At 37.4% G+C, this 26,970-nt stretch overlaps 1 protein-coding gene across 1 annotated transcript in view; it reads right to left on the bottom strand.

The window, feature by feature from the left end:
* The window catches only part of PDE10A (phosphodiesterase 10A), a 298,350-nt gene that overhangs the window by 178,816 nt on the left and 92,564 nt on the right, over positions 1–26,970 (bottom strand). The gene's annotated exons all lie outside the window — the stretch shown is intronic.

Genomic DNA, 26,970 nt, shown 5'->3' on the forward strand with positions numbered 1-26,970 from the left:
TAAAATTAACCTAGTTGACACCTTCATAAGGATCAAAAATACAGAAAAACAACACCTGATGCTAAAATTGATTTAAGACATAAGAAGAATGTACAAATGTGCACACATACGATGGAACAGTATTGGTCCATGAAGAGGACTTAAATTTAGACATGTTACAACATAGAGAAACCCTTAAAACAACACCATAAGGAAACAAAGCCAGAGATGAAGGATGACTGCTAAACAATTTCACTTATATGAAATATGTAGAATAGGCAACTTCACAGAGATAGAGCCGATCACGGGGGGCAGAATGTGGAATCATTACTTAATAGGGACAGAATTCTGTTTTGGGTGAAGGCCAAGTTTGAGAAGTGGACAGAGGTAATAATGGTCACAGTCCATGCTGTGAGGATAATTACTGCCACTGAATTATATATTTGAAATGGTTAAAATGACAAATTTTATGTTATATATATTTTACCACTATGAAAAATAGTAAAAACGTCAAAGGTTAAAACTTTAGCAATTTTAAACTACAGATAGTCCATCATATTACACAGCTGTCTTCCAACAGCAAATCCCAGGGTTGTCCTGGAGCCAACGCTGTGCTCCCAAGTGGTACAGGTAAGCCTTACAAAGTACTCAGATCTTCCCATTTGCAGTCACCAGAGCTTTAATTTGCAAAGTCAGAGGGGCAAACAGGAGAATTTTAGGTGCTACAAGATGCATTTTAGGTGGTAAAACGATGTTTACTGACTAGATTCTTATCTTTCATTGTTTATTGGTGCATTTTAGGTGGTAAAAAGATGTTTACTGAATAGATTCTTCTCTTTCATTGTTTACAGCATAAATTCTATTTTCTCTCAGGGGCACTGAATCCAATGATACAACCATTAATCAGCTCAGAGCAATTGACATTTGCTCATTGGTATTCCATGTATGTAGTCAGTTTCACTGAAATAATTTTTCAGTCTAATAACAACTGTTGAATATATATAGGATTTTCAAACAAAGTACTTTTACATATTTTCATGTTGAACATACAAAATTATGTTTTGAAATTGGCGCTTCATGTTGGTAGGCCATTCATTAAACAACTGTAAATCACAAACAGACTATCAATAATTATTACTCTGTGATGGTAATTATTTTTACTGTTACAGCCTCTGTGTGAATTACTCAGTAAATTACCATCCTTGGGGATAGTCAGGTAAAAAAAAAAAAAAAAGGAGGTAGAAAATTGTCCTTTCAGAGGCAGAGAGAAGAAAAGGAAGCGTATCTTTATGACTCTAGGGAATAGGCCGCATGTTCCCACCACTAAACAAGCCACAGAATTAACACGTGTTAATTAATTCTGCTGGGGACTAAAATCACAACTGTTCCGATTCTTCCAACAGAATAGTACAGTTGAGAAGGCAAATAATTTTTTTCAACAAATTCAGTATTTCCACAATTTAAACTAGTAGATAAATAAAGGTGAATATATAATTACATAGTTGTATTAGATAAAAGAAGAATAAAACCCCTGTCTGTGTTCACATGACAAGAGCTCCAGTGATGTAAAATTAAATCTGAGAAATTCTACAAGGTGCTAAAAATAAAAGACTGAATAAAGTAAGAGACAGTTGTCCTGACAGGGTAAATTATCCCTCAGATACAAAAGGAACAGGATGCTGAAGTAAACTAATAGCTGATTTGATCTTCAAAAAGACAAATGATGCCAATTTCATACTCCCTTCAAGCATGTCCTTCAGTCCTTCATAGCGGGTTCATAATCGACATTTCATTCCTCCTTAAAACTTTATCACTTTTGTGACATAACACTGTTCTTATCTTAACTTCCTATCTGCTCCTTACCTCTGCTTTCTCTTCATTAATCTATGATGACAACAAAATCTGAATCAGGAATCGTAATATATTTTTGATCTCCAGTCCTTGGATACTCTTCCATCTTGACTCAAAACTAAATGAGTCATCTCCATCCCACTTCTTCCCAAAGTGATCTTAACTCTCAGCTTTACTCTCTCCTTTTCCCAGAGACCCAGGCCAGAAATACAAAGTCATAATTGAATCATACCCCTTGCCATCTCATTTCATCTTAGTACGTTTATACAAGTCCTATTTGTCATATTATGTATCAGCTTAAAGGACTTGTATCTAAAATATACAAAGAACACTTAAAACTCAACAAGAAGATTACAATCCAATTAAAAAAGAGTCAAAGATCTGAACAGACATTTCATCAAAAAAGATACAAATATGATAAGTATATGAAAAGATGTTCATCTGTCATTATTGAATTGAAGTTAAAACAAAACTGAAACTCCACTACATACCTACTAGAATGGCTAAAATCTAAGAACTGACATTTACTGCTAATATGAATGCAAAATGGCAGTCACGTTGGAAGACTGGTAGTTTCTAATAAAGCTAACTATAATCTTACCATATGACCTAACAATCAAACACAAGTTGTGGCATACCCATACAATTAAATATTATTTAGCAATAAAGAGAAATGAGCTAATGAGGGGCACCCAGGTGGCTCAGTTGGTTAAGCATCTCCCTTTGGATCTCTCTCTCTGATAAATGAATAAAACTCTTTAAAAAAATAAAGAAATGAGCTAAAGAGCCATTAAAAACCATGGATTAGGCTTAAATGCATACTGCTAAGTGTAAAAAGCTACTATGAAAAGGCTGTATATTGTGCAATTGTAATTATACAACATTCTGGAAAAGGCAAACTATAGCGATAGAGAGAAAAGATCAGTGGTTGCCAGGTGTTCAAAGGGCAGGGGAGAAAGACAATGCATGAAGCACAGGTCATACTTTAGGGTTGTGAAACTATCCCATAAAATATTATAATGTTGAGTAAGTGACACCATGAATTTGTAAAACCCATAGATGTAAAATTTTAAGAGATCATTTAGAAAGTCAGGCTATCCTAGAATGGAGGCAGGCTATGGCAGAAGAATCTAAATGTATCACCAACGTATAACACCACCTCACTGAAGGAGGTGGGGGCTAAGGTGCTGACCTAAGCAACTTTAGATATGAATGGAATCTGTAAGAAATTCCACGGAATCATTGTACTCTATTGATAAAGTTATCTCACGGCAGGTAGAGCTTAACAATTCTCAAGCCACTATTCATTTATACTGAAATCAAGCAATTAAATAAGTAGATGGTGGGAATGAGGCTTCTCAATGGCAGAGCATGATGTTATAAATAAGCAAAAAGAGTCTAGAACAATCAATAAGGGTAATGGATTAGAGTTTGATGTCAGTATGAACTCACATTTAACATAACACTGATACAGATGGTTACATATTGAAATACCGGCAGATACACTATGTATATACTCAGGTCAGTACACACATACATTTCCTTGTTATGTTAGCCAAGAGGACCTACGAGCAACAACATGCCGACAGTATGCCAGTACCAACAAGTATATGGAGCACCAAGATCTTGGTTCCTAATAGTACTCTCCAATAAAAGGTACCACAGTTCCTTGGAGAAATGGCTGAGTCTAGGACAAGTACACAAAATATTTAAGATGATTTGGAGTATCACATTTCCATAGAGTAAGGAACTGCTAAGTGTGTGTGTGTGTGTGTGTGAGCGTGTTTAATTACAATTACACAAAATGACGACATATGCCAAAAGGATACAAAAGTTGATTGAAAGAGCTCTCAATGATTCACACATGGAACCATTTGAGTGACACAATATAATCCAATTTTAATTCAAAGAGTAAAATAATATCCATGCTGTGGTCTAAATGTTTGTGCCCTGCTCCTCCAAATTCACATGTGAAAATCCTAATTCCCAAAGGAAATAGCATTAATAGATAGAGCCTCAGGGAAATGCTTACATCATGAGGGCAGAACCCTTACCAATGGGATTAGTGTTTTATAAAGGAGGCTCCAGGGATCCCCAGACCCCTTCTACCATGTGAGGATACAGAATGTCTGTGACCTAAAACAAGGCCCTCAGCCAACCAAGCAAGTGCAATATGACCTTAGACTTCCCAGCCTCAGGAACGTGAGAAATACATTTCTGTTGTTTATAAGCCACCCAGCCTGTGGTATTTTGTTATAGCAGTCTGAATGGATGAAGATAATCCAGGAGTCCACACTGATATAAATAAATGACTTAATAAATAAACAGAGAAGAACAAATATCCCACTCAGAAGAATTCCAAATAATGTACGTAGAAACTCTGCCCTCCGGAAGGCAGAGCATAATTCCCCACTCCTTGATACTTATTTTGTATAAGTTACTCAAAACTAAAATTTTAAAGATCAATTGAGTCATAAATGAGTTATGATGTCTAAGTAAACTTCAAGACTAAAAAAATTAATTAAATCTTGGATTCAAGTATGTAGAAGAGAATGAAATGCCAAATACACCATTTTGGTTGTAAACTCTATTTAGAATTCTAAAGAGTATTATCACATAGTTTTATATCTCAAATGTCTCAGAAGATCTAATTTTCTTCCCAAATTACTATCCACATTTCAAGAAAATCATTATCTCCTTCAACAAGAGAAGGATAGGAAGAGGCATTCTGACCTGGTAATTAAAAGTACAGGCAAAGGTAATTAAAAGTTTCTTCATCTCATCTAATGACCTGAGGATGAACCTGGGCAAAGCACCTTCTCTCTCTAAATCTGGCTTCTTATATGTATGGGAATGATATCTGAGTGGGAATGGGAATAATAAGACTATCATACAAGGTCATTAGAATAATTCAATAAGGTAATCCACAGACAGCATTTTTGCCTGGTACATTTAATAATAGTACCAAAATGCCATTTTTTTTTTACCTGTATGAAGCCAATATACTTGCATTTGTCTAGAGGCTCAAATAACAGGCTTGTAACTTTTCATTTCTCTAAAACTCCAAATGTTCCAAAATTTCCATTTTTTAAAAAGGTTTAATTTTTAAGTAATCTCTACACCCAATATGGGGCTCAAACTCACAACCCCAAGATCAAGACTTGCACACTACAGCAATTGAACCAGCCAGGCACCCCTAAAACTTCTATTTTTATTTTAGCATTTAATGTGTGATGTTCATTTAATGTGTGCTCAACATCCTTAGCCATCAAAAACAATCTCTCTCGCTTTTTCTCTGTCATGTTATCTACCTTTACTTCCTATTTACATCTGGTTTTGCAAAGAGCCTGTAAGGCCAATACAGGGCCAACCCAGAATTAGAATACTGAAATAATAATCATCCACACTCTTGGAAAGTGGTGCATGTATAGATGATGAAACAGGCATCTTTTGTTTTTGTCTGACTTTGGTTTAATGCTTCCATAGCTTCCCATGGCCTATACATTTTGTTTATGTCCAAAAAAAAAAAAAGGACTTAGCAGTTTCCTTCAGAGTTGTCATTAGCACGCAATAGCATCCAGTGATTAAAAATCTGCACCAAAAATCCATACAACAATCATACAGATTCCAAGGTAACCTGTACATTTAAAACAATGTATTTAAAAATACTTCATTTCTACTAATAAGCTACATTCTCTCATCCATGCAGCATTTATTTCATTTTCCCACATGTGCAGGGATGCTGGGTCAAAGCCGCAGATGACAGAAGGGAAACACAGGATACTGACAGGCTGAATGAGCAGACGGAGTTACAGACAGTTGGATGAAACTCCTTATTTTCACAATGCCCACTGAAAATGCCATGAAGGATTACAATCTAAATAAAACCGAAGTAAAAACAACAGAGTGGCATATGTCATGGTTAGATTCAGCACTGAACCTGAAGGCCTATAACAAAGGGCAAAATAAAGACTGATAAATATTTTTGTCAAGACAATTAATTCTGTGTCTAGTAACTGAGCCAACAACCTGTGGAACAGATAAGAACAGCTTCATTTTGATGCTGAGTAATCTTTTCAAGAAATAGATAAAAGCCACAGCAATACCTCCTACTTCAATAACTTATTACTGGACCATGGGGTGGCAATGAAAAGGATTAACTCCATTTGTGTTTCAATCTGTGGTAATGCAAAATATCAGCGACAAAATGGTAGTATCAATCATTCACTTTTCATCTTTTTTTTTTTTTTAAACCTGGGAACATAAGGCTACTTTGTCCCATCTCAGCAGAAATCTTGCAATCTTCTGATAATATAACACAATGGCACACTGCCCTTTTGCGTACTGCTGTCTACAACACATATATTTAGTTTTTTCCGATGGAGATTGTGTGTGTGTGTGTGTGTGTGTGTGTATAAATTTAAACTTCTTGTAAAACCACACAAACCTAATGGACTCTCGTGTCCTCTACACCCAGCTTCAACAATAATCAACTCATAACCAATATTTTCCATTTGTGCCCCCCACCTCCACCCACTCCCTTCTTAGCTGATTTTGGAACAATCTCATACATCATTTCAATACATTCATACATGTCAATGTGTATCTCTAAACAAGAGGAACTATTCTAACCACAAATGTTATTACTATATCCACAGAGAAATTAATCATTAGTTTTAACACCATCAACATCCAAATGTTTCTATTATTCAACGTTTTTTTATAGGATAAATGAACTCAGACCCAGATAAGGTCTATATGCTGCAGCCGAAGTTGTGTGGTATTTTTCCTAGGTCTCTTTTATCCAATAAGTTCCCTTCTATCTCTTCTGTTTTCCCCATTATACTGTGTTATTGAAGAAAACATATCTTTTGTTCTCTGCTTTTCTACAGTCTGTGTTTTTCTGACTATATCCCTGTGGTGGTGCTTACCACGTTTATCTGCCCTGTGCATTTCCTCAAGACTGAAATTAGATCTAGAGACCTGAACAAATTGAGGTTGGATCTGGAGGTGGGTAAGCAAGTTTTAAAGTGGTACTGTGTTCTTCTGTCAAAAGGTTTATACCATCTGCTGTCTCTCTGTTTGTGACATTAGCAGCATCTATGATCCAGCACTTACTAATTCACTAGGCTCATCATAGTGGTTTCCTAATTCTGTAATGCCATCTTCATTTATTAGCTGAAATATTACAAAGAGAAACTTTGCTTCATCAACTGTTTACTCATATAAATAAGAGAGAATAAATGCTTCATTTGTCCTCTATTTACCAGTTTTCACAGTGAGTTGGTTCAGTAGCATTCTCCTGTAGGTGAGCAACCAAAAAAAAAAAAAAAATAGTATTATTATGAAATCACAGATATGAGAAAAATCTGATGTCTCTGCAATTTTAATTACAGGCCTATGTTGGAGAAATTGCGGGTTTGGTTCCAGACCATCATAACAAAACAAATATCACAATAAAATGAATTAAGTAATTTTTTTTTACTTCCAGTGTTTATAACTGTCATATTTAGACTATACTGTAGGCTGTTGAGAGTGCAGTTAGCATTATGTCTAAAAACACAAGGTATGTACTTTAATTAAAAAATATTTTCTTAAAAAATTAAATAAAAAATGCTTCATTGCCAAAAAATGCGAACCATTATCTGAGCTTTCAGTGAATCATCTTCTTGCCTCGCCATTGATGGCTACTGGCTGATCAGAGTGGTTGCTGAAGGCAAGGGCAGTTGTACCAATTTTTTATTTTTATTTTTATTTTTTCCAATTTTTTAAAAATAAGACAACAATGAAGTTTGCCACATCTATTGATTCTCCCTTTCACAGATGATTCTTCTGCAGTATTCAGTTCTGTTTAATAGCAACCTACCACAGAAGAACTTCTTTCAAAATTTGAGTCAATCCTCTCAAACTCTGCTGGTGCTTTGCCAGCTAAGTTTATGCCATGTTCTAAGTCCTTTGTTGTCATTTCAATAACCTTTGCAGTATCTTCACCAGGAACAAATCCAATCTTCAGAAACCAGATTCTCTGCTCATCTAAAGAAGCAGTTCCTCATCCACTAAAGTCCGATCATGAGATGGTGGCAGCTCAGTCCCATCTTCAAGCTTCTCTTCTAATCCTCATTTTCTTGCTGTTTCCACCACATCTGGAGTGACTCCACTGAAGTCTTGAACCTCTCAAAGTCATCCAAGATGGTTACAATCAACTTCTTCTAAACTCCTGTTAATGTTGGTATTCTGGCCTCTTTTCGTGAATCACAAATATTCTTAATGGCCCTCAGAATGGTGAATTCTTTACATAAGGTTTTCAATTTACTTTGCGCACACCCATCAGAGGAATCACTATCTATGGCAACTATAGTCTCAGGGGATGTATTTTCCTAAAATAATAAGACTTGAAAGTCAAAATCACTCCTTGATCCATGGGCTGTAGAACAGATGTTATGTTAGCAGGCATGAAAACAACATTAATTTCGTTATACTTCTCCATCAGAGCCCTTGAGTGACCAGGTATACTGTCAATGAACAGTAATATTTTTTAAAAAATCTTTTTTCTCAGGATGCCTGGGTGGCTCAGTGGTTGAGTGCCTTTGGCTGAGGGTGTGATCCCAGGATCAAGTCTGACATTAGGCTCCCCACAATGAGCCTGCTTCTCCCTCTATGTCTCTGTCTCTCTCATGAATAAATAAAATCTCAAAAAAAAAATAAATAAAAAGTATTTTTTCCCTGAGCCATAGGTCTCAACAGTGGGCTTAAAATATTCAGTAAACCATGTTGTAAACAGATGTGTGTCATCCAGGTTGTTTTTCCTTTTATAGAACACAGGCAAAGTAGATTTAGCACAATTATGAAGGGCCCTATTGATGAGGGAGGAAAAAAGCAGAAAAACATTCACCATTAGCCCAGAAGGCTGAGAAGGATCGAATACGTGCTGGTTGCTACATCCTTACTGGGTCCCATGACTGCCTGTAAATCTCACCAATAGTTAATACTGAAATGAATGACAAGCACCAGAGAAATCTCGTGAAAGGAGTCCTACGAGTAGAAACTACAGACATTTGTGATCTAATGCTCCCTGCACATGCCCTCCTGCTGGAGCATGACACAGAGAACCACGAACTCCAAACAGCACAAGTGCAGCTCCATCTGCCCTCAGGGCCTGTCCTCATGTTACTTAAATAAATTTGCTCAGTTACACCGTAAAATGTCCCAGGATTTATTTCTTGACCATCGTACTCAACAATACCACAGCACTATGATTTTTGGAACAGTAACAGAGCACAGATTTCAATGTAAAATCACCAGCAGCATTAACCCCCAACAACAGTCTGCCCTCCCTTTGAAGCTCTGAAGCCAGGCACTGACTTTCAGTTATGAAAACCCAAGATGGCATCTTCTTCCAATAGAAGGCTGTTTCATTTACATTGAAAATCTGTTGCTAATTATCCTAGCTAGGTCTTCTGGAGAATTCTTCATCAGCACATGATGCTTCATCTTACACTTTGATGTTACAGAGACAGCTTCTTTCCTTAAACCTCTGGAACCCACCTCTGCCAGCTTCAAACTTTTCTTCTGCAGCTTCCCCACCTCTCCCAACCTTCATAGAAGTGAAGAGAACTAAGACCTTGCTCTGGACTGGCACTAGTCTAAGAGAGTGTTGTGGATAATTTGATCTATCCAGACTACTAGAACGTTCTCTGCATCAGCAATAAGGTTGTTTTACTTTCTTATCATTTGCATGTTTACTGGAGTAGCACTTTTAATTTCACTCAAGAACTTTTCTTTTGATTTCACAACTTGGCTAACTGGTACAATAGTCCTAGCTTTTGGCCCATCTTGGCTCTCAACATGTCTCCCTCAGGAAGCTTGATCATTTCTACCTTTTGATTTAAAGTGAGAGACATGAGGCTCTTTTTTTCACATGAGCACTAAGAGGCCACTAGAGTTATTAACTGGCCTGATTTCAGTATTGCTATGTTTCAGGAAATAAGGAGGCTCAAAGAGAGGAAAAGAGACAGGGAATGGCTAGTCAGTGAAGCAGTCAGAAAACACATTTATCAATTAAGTTTGCCATTTTATATGGGCACAGTTCATGGTGCCCCAAGACAACTATAGTAGTAACATCACAGGTCACTGCAACATACATAATAATAATGAAAAAGTTTGAAATACTGCAAGAATTACCAAAATGTGGCACAGAGACACAAAGATACGAGGTTGCTTGATACGAGGTTGCCACAAACCTTCAATGTATAAAACAAATGAATTATCTGTGAAGTGCAATAAAGTGAAGGACAATGAAGCCAGGTGCACCTGGAAATAAATTATAATCCTGGGACTCTAAGAAAGGAAAATGCGCAAAGACAAGTTATTAGATTAGTTTTCTACTGGCCACAAAAGCAATATTTAAGGTGGAAACAAAGATACAAGCCTAAACACTCATCTCTTCAAGTTGAATTGCCCTTGTTTCTGACCCTTTCTCCTGTCTGAGCTTAATATACTTTAACTGGATCACCACCAAGCAGTATTACCTCCCAATTTGGAACTTTATTACACATTGTAATTCAAATTAGAAATTCAAACTCCTGACTGCTCAATCTGAGGCTCTGACTAGACGGTGGAAGAAATGGCCTGAGTCATGGGCTAGACCTGAAGAAGTCTAAGCTGAGACTCCACTCTCCCTTATACCATTTTCCTATATTTTCTCAAATGTGATGAGCCCTTACCCCATCCATGGACTTTGCTGCTGTTTGCCCAGACTCTCCACTTGGCTAAGTAAGACATCCAGCCAATTTAAAAGCACATTCCTCACTAACCACATGTTTTAGATCCCCTGCCACGTCCCATCATGCTTCTACTCCTACATTCCATTGTAGCCTACTCCTACATTCCAAATACTCCTCCTACAGTGACATCTTCCATTTACTGAGTGTGATCTTATTAAACTTTAGCCTCTCCAAAGAGACGGCAGGCTCCCTGAGGGCAGTGACTGATCTTTCACACGTACCACAATCCCTGGGTCTGTGCAGAAAAGACTTAACACACATAGGCCCTGAGACCACTGTCCTCTGAGACACTGCTTGCTTGCAGGGGTGACCCTGGGCTGGCACCTGGGAACTCAGCTCTGAAGTGGTCTAGTGGAGCATGGTGCTAGGCTGCTTGTGCAGTATGGTTTATGCCAAATGCCTGTTTTCCTCGGGACAGTAACAGGCAGAGGGTGCCTGTGTAACCAGCCACAGTAAAAACACGGAGTATGAAGTCTCTAATGAGTTTTCCTGGTAGGTAGCACTTCACAAGTGATGTCACAATTGTTGCTGGGGGAATTAAGAGCTTCCTGTGTGGCTTCACTGTGAGAGAGGAGTACTGGATGTATATGTCAGGTCCCCCTGGTCTTTACCTCATGTGCTTTTCCCTTCACTGATTTTGCATTGGATCGTCTTTTGCTGTGAGAAATCTTAACGGATTTCTTGTGTCCTGAAGTCTTCCTAACAAATTACCAAACTTTAAAGTAGTCTTAGAAACCCCCAACACATGACCATCATCATTAGATGAATTAATCAATGAGTCATTCTTTGCTTCATGTGATTTCACAGATGTGTAGATGGATTTGGTGGAAACTGCCCAGTCCTGCAAGGTCACAGACGCTTCAAGCTGGAGAGCAAATGTCCAAGCCAAAGACTCCTCCCTCTCAGTAGCCCACTGCTCCCACTCAAATTCCCTTCCTTCCTTGGGATTTATTTCTTTAGTACTACTTTCATGTTTCTTTTTCCATCCAAACAGCTTAATATCTAAATTGTTTTCTGAAAAATTAAGAATTTCTTTTTAATGTGCTTTCCTAGTTCTGACATCCTTCAATCCACCTATAATATAGCACCAGTTCCAGAAATATATCCTTGGGCATAATATAATATGGAACGTTTTATACCAAAGCTTTTCTCCAATGATGTGCTGGTAGACACAGTTTACGAACATAAGGCTTTATATAGCAGTTATTCCTAAACATTTATCAGAAAAGGGAAGGGATTAGTGGGCTCTAAAGGTAATTTCTTTTTTGGCTTCTTTATTTAAAAAGGCAAAGTTCTTAAAAACAAAAACAAAACAAAACAAAAAAAAAAAAAAAAAAAAACGAAAAGGCAAGTTCTTTATTTGCCACTGTTATCAGGAGAGACAGATGTAAATGATTCATTAGCATTAAAAGGGCTCCAAAGCTGTAACAAAAACAAATAGATTAAGCTGCTTGCTTCTTTGGATTTTGTCAAGGCCCACAGTCAAAGATACCACTATTTTCAACCAAGGAGGAAAAAAAACGTAGAAAATTAAGAACAAATGCCTTATTATTTTTCACAGAAACAGAAAAGCAATTCTACAATTCATGAGGGTCCACAAAATACCCCAACGAACCGAAGGGAATCCTGAGGAAGGACAATGATGGCTGATTTGAAACTTTACCACAAAGTACAGTCATCAACACAGTTTGGTACTGGCATTAAAACAGATACACAGACCAATGGGACAGAGCTGAGAGCCCAGAAATACACCCTCACATATGCAGTCAGTCAAGAATTGACAAGGGAGCCTGTAAGACCCAATGACAAGACAGTCTCCTCAGTGCTGCAAAAACTGAACAACATATACAGAAAAATAAAACTGGACCCTAATTTTACACCACTAACAAAAATTAACTCAATATGGATTAAAGATTTAAGACCTGAAACTATAAGAAAAAACATGGAAAAAGTTCCTTGACTTTGGTCTTGGCAATGATTTTTTTTGGACAGAGTACCAACAGCACAAGCAACAAAAGAAAAAATAAACAAACAGGACTACATCAAACCAAAGAGCTTCTGCATATTAAAAGAAACAATCAGCAAAACAAAAAGACAACCTATGGAATAAGAGAAAATTTTTGCCAATTAGCTGAATAAGGGATTAATACCCAAAATATATAAGGAATCCATACAACTCAAAAGCAAAAAAATAAATCCAATTTTAAAAATGAGCAAAGGACTTGAATATTTTCCCAAAGAACACATAAAACTGGGAGTCTGATACATAAAAAAACGGCTCAGAGAAAGACAAATACAATAGGATTTCACTCATATGTGGAATTTAAGTAACAAAGAAAAAAAAACGGGATCCCTGGGTGGCGCAGCGGTTTAGCGCCTGCCTTTAGCCCAGGGCGCGATCCTGGAGACCCGGGATCGAATCCCACATCGGGCTCCCAGTGCATGGAGCCTGTTTCTCTCTCTGCCTGTGTCTCTGCCTCTCTCTCTCTCTCTCTGTATCTCTCATGAATAAATAAATAAAATCTTTAAAAAAAAAAAAACAAAAAAAAAACAAAGAAAAAAAAACGAGACAAAGAGACTCCTCAATACAGAGAACAAACTGGTGGTCAACAGAGGGAGTGGGGGTGGGAGGATGAGGGGACTAAGAGGACACATGGTGATAAGCACTAAGAAATGTATAGAATTGATGAATCACTATACTCTACACCTGAAACTAATATAACAGTGTATGTTAATTATACTTGAATTAAAAAGAAAAGGATGCTCGACATCACCAAATCATCAGGAAAATGCAAATCAAAACCACAATGAGATGTCACCTCATACATGTTAGAATGACTATCATCAAAACAAGAAATAACAAGTGTTGGGAAAAAAAGGAACCCTCATGCACGGTTGGTGGGAATGTAAATTGATGCAGCTACTGTGGAAAACACTATGGAGGTTCTTGGCATGATCCCAGCAATCCTACTTCTGGGTATACATCTGAAGGAAATTAAATCACTATCTTGAAGAGATATATGCACCCCCATCGTCACTGTAGCATTATTCATAACAGCCAAGACATGGAAACAACCTAAGTGTCATCAACAGATCAATGAATCAAATTGTGGTGTGTATGAGCACACACACTACACACACAGGAATGTTACTCAGCCATAAAAAAAAAAAAAAAAGGAATTCCTGCCTTTTGTGACAACAGCGATGGACCTTTAGGACATTATGCTAATTTATATAAGTCAGACAGAGAAAGATACTCTATGATGTCATTTATATGTAGAATCTAAAAAAGCCAAATTCAAATAAATAGAGAATAGAACAGTAGTTGCCAGAAGTTGGGGGAAGGGGAATAAGCAGAGGTGTTGGTGGGAGTACAAACTTCTAGTTGTAAGATGAATAAACTCTGGGAATCTAATGTACAGCCTGGTGACTATAGTTAATAATACTGTATTATACAGTTGAAAGTTGTTAAGAGGATAGATCTTAAAAGTTATCACCACACACAAAAAGGTGGAGGATGACAGTCTCAACTAACCTCCTTGTGGTAATCATTTCTCAATATTTACACATGTGAGATCAAGTTGTACACTCACAATTACACATAATAATATCTCAATAAAGTTGAGAAAAAAGTTAATGCATTATAATAATTATTCTTGCCTTCTGTCTATCTTACCTAAACAATTTCTTCTTACCCGAGTACACTGAGAGAAGATTTGTCTATGACCTAAAAAGAAGTCGTGTAATGAACCTTGAATGAGTTACTGCCAGGATTCTGACCTACATAAATGATTATTTATTCCACTTGAATTAACAGCTGAGGGGTGCTTTCCTTGCAGAGAAGACACTGTTTCTAACATTCGTAATTTGCACATATCAGAAGGCAAATCACACACTGCTGTATTTCTAAGCCAAAATAAAATTAAGTCTCTTCCCTTGGCTGAGAACATCAATGAAAGTTTCTTTAACTGAGAAAGCCAAATAAAAACCTAGGCTGCTCAAAGTGATAAGGATGAAAACAATGATTTTTCAAGTAAAACTAAAAGAATTACCTTAAATACACCAAAATTCACCCTTCCCAGGACTTAGAAAACTATACCTTCAAAGTAAAGTCTAAAATGGAGGGTTATGCAGTATAAAGGATTTAAGTCTCTCACCTCTTTAACTCAAATTCAGTTGTAAACTCAAAGTTACCTGGTGGAAGACAGCATACCCTGGATCTCCAGGTTCTAAGTTAGCAGATGCAGGCTAATATACAGGCCGTGTTCCTTAAGAAAGTCACCTACCGGGATCCCTGGGTAGCTCAGGGGTTTAGCACCTGCCTTGGGCCCAGGGCGTGATCCTGGAGTCGGGGGATGGAGTCCCACGTTGGGCTCCCTGCATGGAGCCTGCTTCTCCCCCTGCCTGTGTCTCTGCCTCTCTCTGTGTGTATCTCTCATGAATAAAAAAAAAAAAAAAAAAAATCTTAAAAAAAAAAAAGTCACCTACCCCTCTAAGACTCCTTGTCCTCACAAACAAAAGATGGTACCAATAACAATATTACTCCAAAGGGAGTAGGAATATAGGGATATTTACAGGAATACATGCAAAGATCTGCACACATACTGATTAGTGAATTTAATAATATCCATCCAAAATAGTAATAAGCATTTTTATATCAAGAAATACTAGGATTTAAAATTCTGACAGAAACCCAATCATGCTGTTTAAATGTAATCTGACTTTACAAGACCTATATTTAGCAAATATTTCAGCTGAGTGTATTTCAGAAATAGTTATATTTTAGATATATGCATGAGTGTTTAAACTGAGAACAATAAACTACCTAGCTAACCACCATATTAACCAGACTGTGTACTTGACCACTCACCTCAAAATAACCCAGGCAGGACCACACAGGGATGGGTGCCCAAGGCTAGATTCAGTTAGCTACTGGAAAGAGCCAGAGGAATATGACAACACTCCAGAGTGCAGAGGGCGAAGTGAGCTGTCTTCAAGAAGTAATCAGTGAATGAGAAGATGGGTAAAAACAGAAGAGGAGTAAGCAGCCTAGCGGTAAAGACAGAAGTCACCCTAGAAAGTTCAAGGTTTGGGCCTTGAAGACAGCTGAATCGGATGAAACCCTCTTTTTTGGTTGATGGTGAAGTGGCTGAAATTGTTCTAGAGTTGGGATGGTTGGTCTAGATTAATGGCACAAGTAGCCATCAACTTTGAAAAGTAGCAGGTAAATTCAGTGTTATTAACGTGATCCACAGGGTAGCAGTAACCAAATGACTGAGATTGAGCTCTGTCCCTTGAAAGTCCAAGTGATTTCTCAAATGTTGGACAAGAGCAACCACATACAGGTAAGTTGTAATGCTAAACAAATACATGCTGCTCCTTAGCCACAAAATATACAATGAATTGGTGGACACACATTTCAGCCACCAAAGGGAAGTATAACCTACACTTTTAAAGTAATAATAACAAGAAGAATTTTAAACCCACTACTATATACTGAGATTACTGCTAAAGCATTTGATAAAATGTTAAAAAAAAAACCCTAATGATAAATACTGCCATAGAAATACACCTTATAGTAGTATACAACGTTTTAAGAAGGCTTTTTAGAAACACTTTGTAAAGTAAAGAAAATAGGTTTCACACGATGCAATTGAGTGTGGTGGAAAAGAACAGAAAAATGAAGAGAGAAATATACAAAAAAAGACAGACTGTGTAGGAAATACACGGACTTTCAATCAATAGGCTCAGTGTTTACTGTTTTACAACCAGGATTTAGATAACACGAGCAGGATAACAGCAGTCATTTCTTCTGGCCACTTAATACCCTGGTGATATGTTCTTTTTAGTACTCACATTAGCATTTTTATTTATCTAAGTTTAAAAGAATTATACTCTAAAAGTGAAAGTACAAAAATCCAGTATGTTAGAGGTGTCTATAAACCATTCCTTTCTACCTGTCAAAAGGGATTTTAAGTCATGTACTCATCTACAAATCTGAAAGGAAGAAAATGAAAGAATACTGACATTTTCTCAAAATGACTAAAAGTCATATTTTTTTCCCTGTTTACTAGAAAACACACCTTCTTAAAAATTTTTGTTATAAGTTGATCCAGAAATTGTATTTTTTGAGACTTCCTCTATGGTATATTAAGTACTATGTATGCTTCTGCATTCAATTTAATTCATTTAAAAATATTATCGAACTCTTACTAGATCAGATATTATACTGTGTTTAAGGATGAATCAGGGAACTTACAAAAAAGTAGGAAGATGAGCAGACACATAACCATGCTGCCAGGGTGATAAAGTGCATCAACTGAATATAAAAATGTGTCTGGCACAATTAATTTGAAACACTGCGATTCACTGGTTCACTCAGTAAATGCTTACTGAATGCCTACTAAAAACAAGACATATCTATGTGGTTGATATACAATAAGCAATGTTCTTAAGCTTATGAGTTTTAAAATTCTCTTTAATACTATATGAGGCCAGACAACAAGAATGAGTGACAAATTTAAAAAGACAATGAAGAAGTAGGAAACATCAAAGGTGACTCCACCACTTCTAGCTTAGGTAACTGACAGTGACAGGAACCACAGGAGGGAATGGACAATTCATGGAAAAGAAAGTGGTTTTGGTTTGAGATCTGCAGAACTGCAGCTGCCAACAAGATTATCTATGTGGTGATTTCTTATGAGCAGTAGGGAACATGCATCTGTAGCCCAGAAGAAAGTAGGGACTAAGAGGTGTATCCTGGGAAGTCATCTGTATTGATAACAGATTTACAAATGAATTAGATCTCCCAGGAATACTGCATTGCATCCTATACGGCAAAAGAAAATGTCCATTTCCATCTTTGCCGTATGCTATTTTTTAAAATCATGGAAGAAAATTGTAGTATACACTCTCTCATTAAAAAGATTATGCCATTCAGGGCGCCTGGGTGGCCTCAGTGGTTGAGCATTTGCCTTTGGCTCAGGTTGTGGTCCTGGGGTCCTAGGATCAAGTCCTGCATCAGACTCCCAGTGGGAAGCCTGCTTCTCCCTCTGCCTATGTCTCTGCCTCTCTCTGTGTGTTTCTCATGAATAAATAGATAAAATATTAAAAAAAAAAAAGACCATACCATTCTACATGAATATACTCAGTACCACTCATCATCAGGAAAATGCAAATCAAAATCACAACCACAATGAGATATTACTTAACACCTATCAGAAAGACTAAAATCAAAAACACAAGAGGGGCACCTGGATGGCTCAGTCAGTTAGGCATCCAACTCTTGATTTCAGCTCAGGTCACGACATCAGGGTCATGAGATTGAGCCCTGCATCAAGCTCCATGCTTAGCGGGAAGTCTGCCTAAGGATTCTTTCTCCCCTCTTCCTCTGCAGCCCCCCTCCACCCGCATGTACATGTGTGCTCTTGCTCTCCCTCTCTGACTCTACAAAATAAATAAATAAATCTAAACCACACACACACACAAACAGTAAGTATTGACAAAGATGTAGACAAAAAGGAACCTTTGTGTACCGTTGGTGGGAATGCAAACTGTTGCAGCCACTGTGGAAAACAATATGGAGGTTCCTCAAAAATTTAAAAATAGAGCTACCATATAGCTCTATTAATTCCATTACTCCAATAATTCCACTACTATTTACCCAAAGATTATGAAAACACTAATTTAGAAAGATATATATACCCCTATGTTTATTGCAGCATTATTTACAACAGCCAAATTATGGAAGCAACCCAAGTGTCCATCGACAAATAAACGGATAAAAAAGATGTGTTCTGTATATACATGGAATATTACTAAGCCACAAAAATGAATGAGATCATGCCATTTGTAATGACATGGATGGATTTAGACAGTATAATAATAAGTTAGATAAGTCAGAGAAAGACGAATACCATATTACCTCACTTGTATGGAATATAAGAAACAAAACAGACAAGCAAGCAAAGAGGGACAAAGAGAAGAGATAAGCCAAGAAACAGACTCTTAACAATTGAGAGCGAACTGATGGTTACAGAGGGGAGAGGGGTGGGGGGGTGGAGGAAATAGGTGATGGGGATGAAAGAATGTACTTATCATGATGAGCACTGAGTAATATATATAATTATTGACTTACAATACTGTATACCTGAAACTAAGATAACACTGTATGTTAACTACTGTAATTAAAATTTTTAATAATAATCATAGCATTCTAGAAAAATGCAAAGCACTTTTACATTTGTTCAAATGGACTGTACCAGAAAGTTTTTTGATCAATCCCCTTTTTATTCAAATCATCAAGATTCAAAACCACAGTCACTTACAGTAAAGCATATTGTGATAAGCAATTTCCTAAGATACCCCCAGGATTTTCTCCTGCTGTACACACCCTGCATAACATGCAATACTATGAATATGAAGGAGTTTACTCATGATTAGGTTATGTCACATTGTAGATTGGCCTTACCCAGTTGGGTCTGACCTATACATGAGCCATTTTAAGAGCAGAGAATTTTCTCCTGCTGGTGGCAGAAAAGAAAGACCAAGATTCAAAGCACAAGGAAGACGTGAAGTGCCACAATTGACCTGAAGATGGAGAGCCATGTGTCAAGGAATACAGATAACCTCTGCACACTGAGAGAGACTCCAAGCTGGCAGCTGGCAAGGAAATAGGAACCTTGGCCCTAGAGTCATGGAACTGAATTTTGTCAACAAGAAAGAGTCTGGAATAAAGGCCTTTCCAGAGCCTTCCCCAGAACCTCTAGATGAGAATTTAGTATGATGAACACTTGACTGGTAGTCTTGACGTAATGTGAGCAAAAGAAAAAGTCACACAGTGCCAGACTACTAGTCTACAGAACTGTGACCTAATACATGGGCATTGTTTTAAGCTGCTAAATTTGTGGTAATTTATTATGCAAAAATAGAAAACTAATATACTTTTGGACATTGGATTATTTTTATTATTATTCTAGTTAGGGGAACAGGAATTTTTAATACAGTTCCCAAACTATGTTACCCATACCAATTTAACAAAAGGTATCACTGCCAACAGTTGTCAAACACATAGACATTTTCGTTCTTCAATGGAAGTACAACCTCAGAAGAGTACCTCTCTACTTTTCTAATCTCATATGAGAACCAAAAGGCTGAAAGATATAAGCACAAAAGTTCTGCAGGAGTATGTGCATGATTATGAGGGAACACATCAACTGGTAATAAAGCATTCCTGAAAGGTTATAGGTTTGTGACTAGCTACTGTTAACATTCCCAGGAGACCAAAGCAAGCAACCAATCCAGGATTCCCAGAAGAGCAGAGGCAAAAGACCAGACCGTACTAGGTTCTCAGTTATGTGACAGCAACATTAGGAAAATGCATTCCAAAGGGAACAGCATAAAGCAGATGTATTAGTCAGCTTGGAATGTCACAACAAAACACCACAGATTAGGAGACTGAAACAACATGAATTATTTTCTCCTGGTTCTGGAGGCTGGGAGTCTAAGATCAAGGTTCCACAAGAGTTTGGTTCCTGGAGAGGCCTCTCTACTGGCTGTCCTGACAAGGTAGAGAGAGCACTAGTCCCCTGGTAACTCTTCTTATAAAGACACTAATCCTACAGGATTAGGGGCCCACTCGTATGACCTCATTTAGCCTTAGTTACTTCCTAACTCCAAATATGGTCACATTGGAGGCTAAGACTTCAACAGATAAATTCTGGGGGAACACAGTTCAGTTCATAGCAGTCGAGATTCTAATCTAAATATCTTACACCATTTCAACTGGTGATAAAATATTCTCAAAAAAGGTATTTTAAATTTGCTTAAATTTTAAAATAACAATGAATGCAAAAAAGTGGGCAGATGTCATAAATTTAAGGGTAAAAGAGTGTTAAATACCTCGTTGAGAATAGGTGGTTAAAAAAATTAAAATAAAATTTAAAAAAGAGAGAATAAGTGGTTAAAAGACATTTACATCAAAGTCTGAATTAGCAAGCACAGCAGGTACAAAGATGAACAGCCCAAGGGTGGGGGGGAGGGGCACTGATAAGGCTATGAAAGGGTTAGACAGTCAGCAATATTACTGAGAATCAGGTTTTTAAAAAAAGCATATGGTTTCACTGGTGAATTAACTCAAATATTTAAGTCCTACACAAAGTTGAGATGATAGATGTCCCAACTTATATTATAAGGCATTTTACCCTAATATCAAAGAGCAATATGCCTCAGGAACATAGTACAAGAATCCTTAACAAAATATTAGCAAATTAAATCTAACAACATATAAAATAAGGAACATGCACCACAATCGAGAGGATCTTATCCTAGGAATCTGAGGCTTAAGACCCAAAAAGCAATTAACATGATACATCCAGCTAATAAAGGACAAAAACCATATCAGTAAATGGATACAAAGAAAGTTATATGACAAAATCTAGTATCTATTCATGACATAAACTCCCAACAAAGCAAAAACAGAGAGAGACTTTCCTAACCAGATAAAAGGCATCTACAATAAATCTAGAACAAACATCAACGTTCATGGTTAAAAACTGAATGCTCTTCTCAGACAAGGAAGAAGGCAAAGATACCTGCTCTCACCCATTTCCATTCAATGCTGTACTGAAAGTTTGACCCAGCATGACACCAGAAAACAAAGGAAGAAAGTAAAAGCATACAGATTAGAAAGGAAGAAGTAAAGCTCTGTATTTACAAACATACATAATCTTATAGGAAGAAAATCCTAAAGAACCTACAAAAAAATTATTAGAATAAGCATATTTAGTGGTCACAGGATACAAGTATTTTTCTAAATACTAGTAATAGTCAAAAATGAACATAAACAATAGCATCAAAAAGAATAAAATATGTAGAAATAACTAACAAAATAAGTTTCAGATCCACACTCTGAAAACAAAAAACACCGCAAAACAAACTAAAGAACATTTATGTGGAGAGACAGACCATGTGCATGGATTAGAAGACTCAGTATCAATAAGATATGTATCCTCTCCAGATTGATCTATAGCTTTCCATAAACTATTGATAAGTTGATCCAAAAACTTACCTGAATCCAGAAGACCTAAAATAACCAGAAGAGTTTTGAAAAAAAGAAAGAAGAGAAGATTTACATATCTGAGATTAACACCTACTATAAATATAAAGCTAGGTAGTATATATTACAAATAATCATATAGTCCTATGGTATGCCACTCTACCTAAAGTGGTTTAATCCATGCATTTCCAAAATAAGACTTTTCAAAAACCTTCTCCTTAATAGTCTGTCATCTCTATAAATGATAACTCCATTCTCTCAGTTGCTTAGACCAAACCCTCGAGTCACCTTTGACCCTCTATCTCATTCACTAGGTCCAACTGGCTCTAAATTTAGAATCCAACCACTCAATACCTTCACTCCTACTCACCAGGTTCTAGCCACATCCTGGCTCACCTGTACATTTTAAATTTCCTGAATCTTAAATTGTTTCCCTGCTAACACCTTCACTCTCCATTCTATTCTTTTCACGGCAACACAGTAATCCTGTGAAAACTTAAGTCAGACCACGTCACCTCACAGCTCAAATGGCTTCCCAAATCATCAGAGTAATAGCTGGTACCCCAAATGATCCCCTTGGCCCTCACTTCTCTACTTCCCCTCTTGCTCACTTCACTCCAGCCACCTTAGTCAGATATTCCTGCAGCACTGCCTCAGGGTATTTGTATGTGGGTGTCCTTGCCTAGGAGGATCTTGGCTCAGTTGTCCCAATCACCCACTCTCTCATCTCCTTCAGGTCTCAACCCACTCCACTGCCAATTTCTTCTCACTGAGGGCTCCCTGACTACCTTTTCTACAACTGACAATGATTCCACCCGAAACAAACAAATGCACAAAAAGTCTCTTCTCTGCTTTATCTCTTCCTTTGGTATATATATCTAACATACCAGTCTTATTTTCTTCACTACTTCACTGCCAGCCTAGAATAGTGCCTGGCATATAACAAATACCTAACACATCATCTAATGAATGGATGTGTATCCCTTTTGACAACTCCTAATTTTAAATATCAGCAAGCTAATTTCTTATATAAATAAGGATATGGTTCAAAATAAGACTTGGTTAAATCATTTAAGACTCTGGAATTTGGACAGAAGCGTGTGAAAGAAAACACTGGAAAACAGAAATGACAAAAGCATAATGTTTATTGCTATAAAAGTAGAGTTACTTCTTTTCTGGTGTAACAATTTTTAGGTGTTTTAGGTGTTTTAGGAATAAAACTTTAAGAAGAATTATGACACCTACCATTCATTATAAGCTAACTGAAATTATTGCAGATTTTCAAAATTCATTTAACTAAGGTTATGTTATTCATAAGAAAACTACATATGTTTACAAAACCTAAACACCTATAGGGGCATCTGGGTGGTGCAGAGAGTCCAACTCTGGGTTTCGGCTCAGGCCGTAATCTTGGGGTCATGAGATTTGGCCCCACATCCAGCTCAGTGCAGTCTGCTTAGGATTGTCTCTTTCCTTACCCCTGTGTGCACACATATGGTCTCTCTCTCTCTCTCAAATAAATAAATCTTTAAAAAACTATAGTCATAGAATTTGGGCAATATTTTTTAATAGCCATCAAATTATGTAACCATTATTTAGCAATTTCTGCTGCAGAGGTAGGAGAAGCACTTTTTAGGTCAGTGAACTTTTACTTCAGAAATAACTAGTATTTCTGCAGATAAAAATTAAATTTAATAAAAGTTGACAAGTTGGTCTTTGACAATTAAAATAGAAATATGCATTTTGAGAAAAAATACTAAAAATACATCTTACAATGCTGCACAATATGGTCTTTATAATGTCTCTTAAAATAAGGAGAGAGACAAATAGACTCATAACCCCCACAGAGGGAAAAACTGTGAGCAACTGTTCTTGCAGAAAGGTAAAAAAAAAACTTCTCTAACAAATAAAAGCTCTCAGTTTTAGTCTTCTAAAAGGATCGTTTTTTAAAAAGATTTTATTTATTTATTTATTTATTTATTTATTTATTTATTTATTTATGAGAGACAGAGAGAGGCAGAGACACAGGCAGAGGGAGAAGCAGGCTCCATGCAGGGAGCCCGACGTGGGACTCGATCCCAGGTCTCCAGGATCACAACCTTGGGCCAAAGGTGGCACTAAACCGCTGAGCCACCCGGGCTGCCCTAAAAGGATCATTTTTAAAAATCTAAGAGGCACCATTCATCAAGGAGTTCACCAAAGACTACAACTCTGACAAGATTATTTCTTCATCCTCCTCTCCAAATCTTGATTTTGCTGCTCAACAAGTCTTGATTCCATCAACAATGCATCAAGCCCATCTGCAAGCATAGGACACCAGGGCTCTCTGTTCCTCAGGATGCTCACATATTGCAGAACTTTCTCTGTCTGCAGGAACAGAGCAAGCTGCCCATGAGCTATAACCCATGATGTCTACAAATTCAGTAAAAAAAAAAAAAAAAAAAAAAAAAAACAAATCACAACAAAAACCGATAGGTCCACTCAGGGTAAGTAAGGTCATGATGCCTCTGACTTCAATGCTTTAGAGAGCTTCTAATATTTACAAATAGCAAGGTTCTAACTCTTCTCATATACTGCTGACAACTAATAAATGAATGAAATTAGGCCAATAATCATGTATGTGAAGTCAAAAAAGACCAACCATATCAACTTCAATTTATATTTAAACCCAGGAAATCCCTCCCCCAACATACAAAATTTTATGAAGTATTAAAATGAGTTTCAGAAAAAAAAAATAAGGGCAGCCCGGGTGGCTCAGCGGTTTGGGGCCGCCTTCACACCAGGGTGTGATCCTGGAGAGCCCCAGGATCGAGTCCCACGTCGGGCTCCCTGCATGGAGCCTGCTTCACCCTCTGCCTGTGTCTCTGCCTCTCTCTCTCTCTCTCTGTGTCTCTCATGAATAAATAAATAAAATCTTTAAAAAAATAATAATAATAATAAATAATAAAATAAATAAATAAAATAAAATAAAATAAAATAAATAAAATAAAATAAAATAAAATAAAATAAAATAAAATAAAATAAAATAGTTTCAGGGTGCCTGGGTGACTCAGTCGGTTGAGTGTCCGATTCTTGACTTCAGCTCTGGTCATGATCTCGGCATCGTGAGACTGAGCCCTGAATCGGGCTCCATGCTGGGTGTGGAACCTGCTTAAGATTCTCTCTCTCCTTTACCCTCCCCACTTCCAATCTGTGCTCTCTCCCTCTCAAATTAAAAATAAATAGGTTCGTTTCTACAAGTCACATATGAAGTTTTTTCATTACTTTTCAGTGCCACTGTATATGGTTTCAAGATTCCATTAGGAATTTAAATGACTTAAATGTTATAATGCAATTCAATTACATCAGATAAAAAGACTTCCAAAAAGAAAAGTTTCTAATGTAATTGCACTAAAAAATAAAATAAACTAACACTGATATGATCTCTTTTTTTGAGGCTACTGTCAGAAAAAGAGCACTATACTCTCTCCAAGCTGTTCCTCAGCAACAGAACTAAATAACAAAACCAGCATGGCAATCATTAGTTTACTAGACACAGAGGAGCTGTTTATTTTTTTTTTTAAGATTTTATTTATTCATGAGAGACACAGAGAGAGGCAGAGACATAGGCAGACGGAGAAGCAGACTCCATGCAGGGAGCCTGATGGCAGGACTCGATCCCAGGACCCTGGGATTACAACTTGACCCAAAGGCAGATGCTCACCTGCTGAGCCACCAGGCATTCCAATGTTTACTTTAATAATAAAAGCAATTATAATGTTTAAAATATTTTAAAAGCTAGAAACCAAATGCATATTCACATTCAAATGTAGGGTGTAGTACCATGAAGAAATACAGTGGGTTATTAAATCTTTATCTGTGAAGAAAAACCATGAATTTGACCTTTTCAAATCAACACATGAAAAGTCTTGATTCTCCCAACTACTTTACATGAAAACAGATGCTAGTATTAGCTCTTCTTCAAGAATCACTTTCAGATAAATATCTTTAAAGCTTCAATTTAAAACAAAGATGAAAAAAATCTAGAACACATAAAAGGAAACTCTTTGTCACTTTCAACCATTAAGAATGTGACCAGTTTCAGTAACCTGAGTCCCATGAGAACATGAGTTTGTCCCTGTCAAATCCTTGGATTCCCCATTACCTGGCCTGGCACATGGTAAATTTAAATCTGTTGCTCTCAGCCAGTGGTGATCTTGTCACCAGGAAGACATGTGGCAATGCCTGATGATATTTTGTATTTTCAAGGCAGGACAGGAGGGCAGGGGACCAGGGGCTGGCACTGGCATCAAATGGGTGTAAGCCAGGGATGCTGCTACACATTCCAGCATGCACAGGATGGCCACACAAAGTGCCAACGGTGTTGAGGTTGGTTTCAATAACTTTTGCTGAAAGAACTGATACTTTAGCTTCCCCGCATGTAGAGGTTTTAGAAGTACATAAACAAATGAGAAAGAAAATGGAGGGGAGGGAGATGAGGGAGAGGGAGGGGGGAAGTAAAGAAAGAGGAGGACAGTCAGATGTTAAAAGAACAGCCTAGTGATTCTTGTGAAGATGTGCTACAAGAAATGCTGAAGATGTCAATATAATGCTGATTTCAATGTCTTGGCATCTGTAATTTATGACTCTTAGTAATCATCTCAAACAGAAGGCCTTTGAAAAACTGGCAATTAAAAACCACTTGGGGATGTTATAGGTTGAATTGTATACCCCCAGATTCATATATTAAGGTTCTAACCCCCAGAGTTAGGGGAGATGGAATTAGTTGAAATGAGGTTCTGTTGGAATCATATGGGCTCTAATCCAGTATGATTGGTGTCCTTATAAATATAAGGCCATGTCAAGGGACAGACACACACACGAGGCATACCATGTGGAAATGGAAGCAGCCACCAGGGTGATAGTGCTACAAGTCCAGAAACACCAAACACAGCCAGCAAACCACCAGAAGCTAGAAGAGCGTCCTGGAACAGATTCTCCCTCACATCCTCAGAAGGAGTCAACCCCGCCAAAACCCCAATTTCTGGCCTCCGGCTTCCAGGACAGTGAGACTACATTTCTGTTGTTTAAGCCACATGCAATTTGTGGTACTTTGTATGGCAGCCACAGAACTAAGATAGGGTACGTTCTGTTCTCTCAAGAAAGTTCTCTAGGATCTATGCACTCTTCTATGGGCTGATTGGTCCAGGAGCCTCACCTCAGCTTCCTGTTGCCCACAGTCACTGCTGCTTCGCTGGTGTACCATCCTCCCTCTCACAGCAGGAAGCACAAAAGGCAGGAGAGAAGTCTAATGTCTAATCA

Source organism: Canis lupus, chromosome 1 (genome assembly GCF_003254725.2).
Source record: "Canis lupus dingo isolate Sandy chromosome 1, ASM325472v2, whole genome shotgun sequence".
NCBI classification, from domain to species: domain Eukaryota; kingdom Metazoa; phylum Chordata; class Mammalia; order Carnivora; family Canidae; genus Canis; species Canis lupus.